This window comes from Xyrauchen texanus, chromosome 34 (assembly GCF_025860055.1).
Source record: "Xyrauchen texanus isolate HMW12.3.18 chromosome 34, RBS_HiC_50CHRs, whole genome shotgun sequence".
Lineage (NCBI taxonomy): Eukaryota > Metazoa > Chordata > Actinopteri > Cypriniformes > Catostomidae > Xyrauchen > Xyrauchen texanus.
Genome location: NC_068309.1, coordinates 27,548,441 through 27,558,653, shown reverse-complemented (window position 1 = coordinate 27,558,653; position 10,213 = coordinate 27,548,441).

Sequence of the window (10,213 nt, the reverse complement as noted above, 5' to 3'; positions counted from 1 at the left end):
CATACCTTTTTTTAATAATTAACTTTAAGCTGTTTAGAAATATCGTTGAAATATTGACTTTTAAAAAGTGAATAATATTTTATAATACTGATAATTTGATGTGTTCTGTACCTATGCCATCAGTATTTTACAGGGCCGGCCTAAGCCTTTATGAGGCCCTAAGCAGCATTTGATTTGGGAGTCCTTCTGTGCCACAAATACGATTGACTATTGTCAATGCTTGATTATTCGCATACTATAAATCTAATATTGCATTTTTGTATAATTACCATTGTCCATTGACCTAATGTATCACAAAAATGTGCTCTTGGGGGCCCCCTGGTGGCCACGGGGACATAAGCAGCCGCTTAGTTCGCTTATGTCTAATAATTTGTTCTACAGTTGAAGTCAGAAGTTTACATACACTTTTGCCAAATACATTTAAACTCAGTTTTTCACAATTCCTGACATTTAATCGTAGAAAACATTCACTGCCTTAGGTCAGTTAGGATCACTACTTTATTTTAAGAATGTGAAACATTCATCACATTTCCAGTGGGTCAGAAGTTTACATACACATTGTTAGTGTTTAGTAGCATTGCATTTAAATTGTTTAAATTTGGTCAAACAGTCAGCTTTTAGGATTACATTTCAAGGTTGGGCTTGAACAACATTCTTATTCACCTTTCATTTTCCTCTGGTTGTAGGGGTGGATTGTGGCTGCTATCTACTATGGTTACTATTACTGCTTGACAGGAATGTATTTCCAGGACCAACATAATATTTTAAATGGATAGTTCATCCAAAAATGAAAATTCTTTAATTTACTTACCTTCATGCCATCCCAGATATGTATGAGTTTCTTTCTTCTGCAGAACACAAAGTAAGATTTTTTTAAAGAATATTTCAGCTCTGTAGGTCCATACAATGTAAGTGCATGGTGGCCAGAACTTTGAAGCTCAAAAAGCACATAAAAGCCACATAAAAGTAATCCATAAAACTCCAGTGGTTTCATCCATACCTTCTGAAGCGATCCAATCGAGAAACAAAAATAACTAATTTTTTACAGTCCACTTGCCATTGCAGTCTCCAGGCACAATCATGATTTCACTTCCTAGTGTTTGACGCATGCACAGAGTGCTAGAAGGTGCTAGGAAGTGTAATCAAGTTTGAAATAAACTTGTCACCAAGGAGACTGCAGATGTCAAGATTCATGTGAAAAAGGAGTTACATTTTGGTCAAAAAACTATTAAATTACTTCTGAAGACATGGATTAAAACAATGGAGTCTTATGGATTACTTGTATGATGCCTTTATGTGCTTTTTGGACCTTCAAATTTCTGGCCACCATTCACTTGCACTGTATGGATTTACAGAGCTGAGATCATCTTCTTAAAACCTTAATTTGTGTTCAGCAGATGAAAGAAAGTTATACACATCTGAGATGGCATGAGGGTGAATAAATGATGAGCGATTGTTCTTTTGGGGGAGAACTATCCCTTTAATGAGCATGTTACCATGATGGTTTATCAGCAAAATTCATGGATGCTAAGAGAAATTGATTCAATCAACAAATACTAATATATATATATATATATTTACACACACATACTCTGGTGGCTACAAGTTTGGAATAATGTACAGATTTTGATCTTTTGGAAAGAAATTGGTACTTTTATTCACCAAAGTGGCATTCAACTGCTCACAATATATAGCCAGGACATTTCTAATGTGAAAAATTAGAATTACGATTTGAAAAAATTATCTGAACTTCTTAAACTACTCTAAGGTGTTCTCATCAAAAAATCCTCCATGTACAGCAATGACAGCTTTGCAGATCTTTGGCATTTTAGCTATCAGTTGGTCCAGATACTCAAGTGACATTTCACCCCACACTTCCTGTAGCACTTGCCATAGATGTGGCTGTCTTGTCTGGCACTTCTCACACACCTTACAGTCTAGCTGATCCCACAAAAGCTCAATGGGGTTAAGATCCATAACACTCTTTTCCAATTATCTGTTTCCAATGTCTGTTTCTTCACTCTGACCTTTTTTTGTTTTTCTGTTGCAAAAGTGGCTTTATCTTTGCGATACTTCCCATAAGGCCTGCACCCCTGAGTCTTCTCTTTACTGTTGTACATGAAACTGGAGTTGAGCAGGTAGAATTCAATACGTGAGGTGTTTGTTTCTTCATTCCTCAAAACAATGATTGACTGATGAGTTTCTAGAGAAAGCGGTTTATTTTTTGCAATTTTTGACCTGATATTGCCTTAAGACATGCCAGACTATCGCAAACTGTGGCAACTCAAAAACACAAACACAACATTAAGCTTCATTTAATGAACCAAATAGCTTTCAACTGTGTTTGATATAATGGCAAGTGATTGCAAGTGAAGTATCAAATTAACAATTTAGCATGATTACTCAAGGATAAGATGTTGGAGTGATGGCTTCTGGAAATGGGGCCTGTCTAGATTGAACCAAAAATGACTTTTTTCAAATAGTGATGGTGATGTTTTGTTTTTACATCCATAATATCCGGACTATACTTTGTGATCAGTTGAATGACATTTTCCTAAAGCAAAATCTGTACTTTATTCCAAATTTTTGCCCACCAGTTTTTTTTTTTTCTTTCTTCTCCCCTCTCCCTCAAAAGGAGAATTTAACTTAAGACCAACGCACAAAAAAATACATTGTGGACAGTTTTACAAATACTTGTATTGGTAACAAGGTCAAAAACTTCATGAAAATTACATGGAATGCTACAGCTATGTAAAATTTTCCTGAGCACATAAAGACTAGCATATGATTCTCTTACTGATTCCATATTGAAAACCCACTTTAGTAAATGGGTCTAGTCTTAATCTGTATCAGTGAAACTGGGCCCTCAAGCACCCTTTAGCGAAATCTCCTTTTACACATTTCATCTTAAAATTCCACACAAAATATTCTGTAGTGTATGTTTGTGTAATTTGTTTGGTTTAAAGTTTCTTTGGTTAGATAATAAAAAAAAAAGTTGTCAACATTCAAAATAAAAAGAGCGAGAATTTTGTCCCATATTAACAGCACTGTATATTCCTGAAACATATTTTCACCCAGGAATAACTACAAATGACATTATAGATCACAGATGCTGCAGTTATTATATTACTTTTATGAAAACATTGATATGAAATTCTATTTATAAACTTAAGAGATGCTAATTTAAGGTCATGGTGGTGCATCTGAAATGACATGGAGGTTCATACAAAACAGTCAAGCAATCAGCAAGTGTGACTGGAACAAAACACACTAGAACAGTTGGGAAGAAGTAGGTTTGGATCCATCTTGTGATCTGGATGTTCTAATCCTTCTTTTTGTCTTTAACTTCCTCATCATCTGTGTACTCTGTCGGTTCTTCTCCTGGTTTAAGAAGCTTCCCTACATAATAATATTTCTCTGTGGAGAAAAAAAAAAAAAGAGCTACTCAGTATTTTTACACTCATTTGAAAATTATGGATATTTACAAATATGTTTGCGTTTGCAGATAAAGGGTAAGGAAAGTTTGCTTGATGCCACACTTCCTATGTGGGAATGATTAGTTGTCGGCAGACAACAAACTGCAATCCCTCTACGACTGCATTTGTACACAACATCAATGGTAAAACTCATTGGGAGCTGAGGGAAAGAAAAAGTCCTTCAACTCACGTGTGATGGGCTGATCCAAGATGGCGGCGCGGTAGCACGCAGCGGCCACTCCGGATCCACAATGGTGCTATTTTTGTTGAAAAAGCCCGACTTTTGCAACACATGGACATCGGAGCAACCAGTGTTCGTGTCTACCATCGCCAGACACTACTCAAATATAAGACTCATGCAAAAACCAAGCTGCATGATGACCTGCAGGAGGCGCTACGCGTACTCGGCTTGCTGCGGAGACCAGGCCTCCAGCCCTCGGCGTCGCCTGATGCCGGTGGCCGGGAGAGGACGTCGTAGCGGTGTGCGAGAAAGCGAAGCGCGGAAAGAGGGCGGGGTCCATGCTAGGCTAAAAACAAACCCTAGCCGGCCGGCTCTCCCGTCTATCCTGCTCTCAAATGTTTGCTCCCTGGACAATAAACTGGACTATATCCGACTCCAGCAGGCTACGCAGCGTGAGTTTAGAGACTGCTGCGTCTTTGTTTTCACGGAGACGTGGCTCAGCGACAGAGTTCCGGATGCCGCCATTCAGCTAGACGGGCTCGCCTCGTTTCGTGCCGACAGAAATACAGCTCTCTGCGGTAAGACTCGCGGTGGTGGCTTGTGTGTTTACATCAACACGGAATGGTGCAAGAACTCTATGCTAGTCTCTAGTTACTGTTCATCGCTGTTGGAGCTTGTGACTGTTAGATGCAGACCTTTTTATCTACCACGGGAATTCACCACTGTTTGCGTAACCGGAGTTTACATTCCCCCCAGCGCTAACGCTAAGGAAGCGCTCTGTGAACTGTATGGGGCTATGAGCGAACTGCAGAACGCTCACCCCAACGGACTGTTTATTGTCGCCGGAGATTTCAACCATGCAAATCTCAAGACAGTGCTCCCTAAATTCCATCAGTATGTGGACTTTGCAACGAGAGGGGCGAACGCGCTTGATCTTGTTTACACAAACATCCCGATGCCGTGGATGACTGCGGAGGTGCGCACGCTGCTGAGGTCCCGAGACTCGGCCTTCAGAGCAGGCGATAAGGCAGCCCTAAGAACAGCTAGGGCCAAACTGTCACGGGCAATCAGAGAGGCAAAGCGTGCACACGCCCAGAGAATCCACAGTCACTTCCAGGACAGCGGTGACACGCGGCGCATGTGGCAGGGCATCCAGGCCATCACCAACTACAGGAAAACATCAGTTGCCTGTGACAAAGATGCCTCCCTTCCAGATGCGCTGAACGACTTCTACGCTCGGTTTGAAGTGCAGAACGACGTGATGGCGAGGAAGTCCACCCCTCCTCCCAACGACCAGGTGCTCTGTCTTACCACGGCAGATGTGAGGAAAACTCTACGTAGAGTCAACCCACGGAAGGCTGCTGGACCAGACAACATTCCTGGCAGAGTGCTCAGAGGATGTGCAGACCAGCTAGCAGATGTTCTTACCGACATCTTCAACATCTCTCTGAGCAGCGCCGTCGTTCCAACGTGCTTCAAGGCCACCACCATCATCCCCATGCCAAAGAAGTCTTCAGTGTCCTGCCTCAACGACTACCGTCCCGTCGCACTTACACCCATCATCATGAAGTGCTTCGAGAGGCTCGTCATGAGGCAGATTAAGACCCAGCTGCCCCCTCACTAGACCCACTGCAGTTTGCGTATCGTTCAAACCGTTCAACGGACGATGCCATCACCACAACCCTCCATCTGGCCCTCACCCACCTAGACAATAAGGACTCATACGTTCGAATGCTGTTCATAGATTTCAGCTCAGCATTCAACACAATCATTCCCCAGCACCTGATTGGAAAGCTGAACCTGCTGGGCCTGGACACCTCCCTCTGCAACTGGATCCTGGACTTCCTGACTGGGAGACCTCAGTCAGTCCGGATCGGGAACAGCATCTCCACCACCACCACACTGAGCACTGGGGCCCCCCAGGGCTGTGTGCTCAGTCCACTGCTGTTCACTCTGCTGACTCAACGACTGTGCAGCAATGCACAGCTCGAATCACATCATCAAGTTCGCCGATGACACGACCGTGGTGGGTCTCATCAGCAAGAACAACGAGTCAGCATACAGAGAGGAGGTGCAGCGGCTGACGAACTGGTGTAGAGCCAACAACCTGTCCCTGAATGTCGACAAAACAAAAGAGATGGTTGTTGACTTTAGGAGAGCACAAGGTGAACACACTCCGCTGAACATCGACGGCTCCTCTGTGGAGATCGTCAAGAGCACCAAATTTCTTGGTGTTCACCTGGCGGAGAACCTCACCTGGTCCCTCAACACCAGCTCAATCACCAAGAAAGCCCAGCAGCGTCTCTACTTTCTTCGAAGACTGAGGAAAGCACATCTCCCAACCCCCATCCTCACTACATTCTATAGAGGGACTATTGAGAGCATCCTGAGCAGCTGCATCACTGCCTGGTTTGGGACTTGCACTGTTTCGGACCGCAAAGCCCTGCAGAGGATAGTGAGGACAGCTGAGAAGATCATTGGGGTCTCTCTTCCCTCCATCAAAGACATTTACAAAAAACACTGTATCCGCAAAGCAACCAGCATTGTGGACGACCCCACACACCCCTCACACAAACTCTTTACCCTCCTTCCGTCTGGCAAGAGGTACCGAAGCATTCGGGCCCTCACGGCCAGACTGTGTAACAGCTTCTTCCCCCAAGCCATCAGACTTCTCAAAACTCAGAGACTGGTTTGACACACACGTGTCCTGAGTTGCACTTTAATAACTGTCGCTTTATAACTGTCTGCTACCTCAATAACTGCTATGTGCATAGAACACTATCTCATAGTATGTTATGTTTACATTTTTAGAAACTGTCATCTTTTTGCACTACTGAGTACTGGTCGGCGCTGCACTGTCTATTGTCTATTGTCCTGTTCATTGTCAGTAATTTGTTGTACTGTCCTGTACTTTTTGCACATGTTTGCACGTGCACTTTATATAGGTATATATAGGTAGTTTATATAGGTATTTTATTTCGTTGTGTTGTCTCATGTGGTCCTATGTTGGTCCTTTGTTGTTTTTTTATGTAGCACCATGGTCCTGGAGGAACGTTGTCTCGTTTTGCTGTGTACTGTACTAACTGTATATGGTTGAAACGACAATAAAAACCACTTGACTTGACTTGACTTGAACTGGGTCTCCCATTCACTCAGGCTCTCCTGCTGCATGGCAGTGAGATCCGAAAGATCATCATAAGTGTCTATCAAGGCCTCCTTCTCTAAACAGAACGTGGCTAAACCTCTGGAGGCATTCCTGCCAGCAAAGACCCCATAAGGGCCCTCTAAAAGGTGAACAAAGTGAGTGTTTAGCATGGCCTACTTTAAAATCTGAGCTCTTCACAAATAAATCATTTTGACAGGAATGCAGATTAAGTAGAATCAATAGTTCTTGAATGAATATTGATGCATCAGACGATGGACATATGAAGTATCTTCTAATCCCTTGAACTTTATCTGAGATATGTTAATCATTTACAGATGAAATGCAGATTTGGCATTGCCAAAGTGCATACAAAAGGCACATGTGTAAACATTGAAAAAGCTGTTGAGCAAAAATGTTAGAATACAGTTAAAGAAAGTTGGGCAACATACATGAAATCATAGTGAATCACTGTAAACATAAAAAGATACTGGAAGCACCATGTCAGGTTCCTCAGCCGCCACACCAGAGGAACCCTTTTTAAAAAGTGTTCAATATGTGAACTCAATGAACTTCAAAATATATTTAAAGTGCCTCAAAGCCTTTTTTTTATGATGAGGTTGCTGAAGACACCATTGACAGTCTTTAGAGATCTTGTAAGAACCACAAGAGTCTGGAGGATCTCCAGAGGGTTTCAATGACATGGAAACAGTTAGTTCGCATGGTTTTGCAGCCCCTGATAAATCAATGCAGGTAAATTTGAGACTTGCAATGCTCGTGTATTACCGGGCCCGTAGAACTTCTTCCCTCTTGTCACGTCAAACACTTTCCCGTTAACAGCCATCAGGATTCTTGAGTTTTTCACGCCATCATAGTCCTGCAGTTCTGCTAAAGTAAAATCTCGTCTCTTGAGTTTAGGTAACGGCTCCTCATACTGGCCCAAGTCTGCAGGCTTGTCTCCGCGGACGATTTTGTATAACAAAAATAAACAGAGACATAACAAGCTTATGTTGAGAGGAGACGTGAATATCTCCTGAAGAATTCCAGAAGTTTGCTCAACCTGTTCCTCAGCTATTTCGTTTCTGATACATAGTAATACGTGAGAACATCGAGACTTCTCGGCGATCACAACGACGCACCAATCACCGACGACAAAAACAGACGTGTGACGCCAGCCAATCAGATTTGAGGTGGATTTCTGGAGTGTGTAGTTTTTTCCCCTAAAGGGGGTTGAAGGCTGTGAGACGTACGCGATTTGTCTTTTAATAAACTAAATTAATTAAAAGACAAATTAAAGGCTAAACTAAATGTGTCTTAACGTATGCCCTATGTCATAAAACAACATTTGCAATAATGGAATGCTACTTCATGTTCTCTTATTCAATAAAACAATTTGGTTTACTGACATACAGAAATGTGTTGCAGATTGGAGCTGTAAGTCGAAGCTGTACATTTTGTAATGGTTGTAAAGTTCCTTTTATGTGTAGAAATTAAATTAATGTTGCACTTAATGTTTTTTTTTATTTTATTTATTTTTTTTTTTTAAATATGTTGTCTTAAACTTAAGCTGACGTGTGGATGCAGCATAATTTAGTTTTCAGTTACCGATGCAAATGTAGAAATGCAGTATTCACAGTCAGCCAGGAATCCAGTATTAATTAAATCCTTTAGTAAAACTGTCCAATAACAGGGCAGTTACTGAGATTAAGCGAGTAGTATTCAGCCCTCATGTGATCACAACATGGCTGCCCTCATGGGACCTTGTCCATGTAGAATAAAACAGGTTTTTAATGGTTACTGATATGACTAGTGTCTTCTCGTGTGAGTTGTCATGATTTTATACATGTGTTTCAAAATTACAATTCAATTATTTTTTATTGAGGAAAAAATGACTGAGTGCACCTTTAAAGGGACAGATCACCCCAAAATGAAAATTCTGTCATCATTTATTCACTCTTATCTTGTTGCAATCTCGTATGACTTTCTTTTCTTTCAGTGAACACAAAAGGATGTTAGGCGATATGTTATGGCTCAGAAATACTTCGTTTTTTCATGTAGCGTTAGCGTAACAGTCACATGGTGACTGCAATATCAGGAAATTACATTATGGAGATTTGAAGTTGCCAAATATATTAATATGTTAGCCCAGTAATTATAATTCACTTACTCACTTTTTAGATATTAATCAAATTATTAAAGAGGGACTTACATTTTCACTGCTGACATGTTCTCTGAATAGCATGAAGCGTTTTCCGTAGACAACTTAGTGGTTATAACTTACTCTCTAGACTCAGACATGAACTGTTACAAATACGATATGGCTCAGCAACTAGATAAAAACAGCACATATTACAAATTTCATAATTAAGGAAATGCAGATATTAAAAAGACATTATTATAAATTGTAATTAAGGTGAAAATAATGAGAGTTATGGGACATCTGTCTTTATAAAAATGTTATTTCAGTTATTCAAAACACATTGCTTAATAACATCATCTTGTATTCATAACCCACTCCATAAACAAAAGTTTTTAATATGCAAGCATGGAATTTAACTAAAGTTTTCTTTGGAAATATAAGTATGGTGTTTGATTTACATGGAGAATGCAGCAGGGGCGGTTCTATGTGAGGGCCGGGAGGCCTAAGCCCCATTGACCCCTCTAAATTTTTGTGGTAGAATGGCAACAGTTGTCATGTTCAGTGACCTCACATCACATTAACTAGTCCAAACAAATTACATTTAAATAAAATATCAATGCATACTGAATGCATAATAATTTTTTCATAGGTAAAATTTTTTAAGTTAATTGAATATTTACCAACTCTTCCTAAGGGTCAGGCTGAACGGTCCACACACTGCATTAAAACGTTTCTGGCCAAGCGTTCATTCAACTGACTTTCCCTGTTATTACAACAGTCACTCATTCTAAAGGCTGTAGATTTATTTTAATTTTTTTATCTATAATGTAGTTTAGTTGAATAAATGCTTGAACACTCCAGGCAGACGACTGTGCTGATACTGAAATCTGTGTCATGCTCACTGTGCACGCGACATAGCGACATGAGAAAAACTTAAGTATAGTTTGGTGTTTAGTCACCTTTTGTATTTTCATTGCATCATTGCTCTTTTCCACACAATGATAGTGAATATAGTGACTGAGGCTGTCATTCTTTCCGCATAACATCTCCTGTTGTGTTCAACAGAAGAAAGTAATATGGGTTTGGAACAATGTGGGTGATGGTGAGTAAACAATAACAGAATTTTCACTTTTGTGTAAACTATCTTATTTATTTATTTTTTATGTCAACTACACAGTTCAGGGATAAGAAGCTGAATGTCAGTAGGAGGATAGATCAGCTCTTCTGACATTAAGCGCTTTATTGTATCTTTGTAATGCAATGTGTTTGCTAAG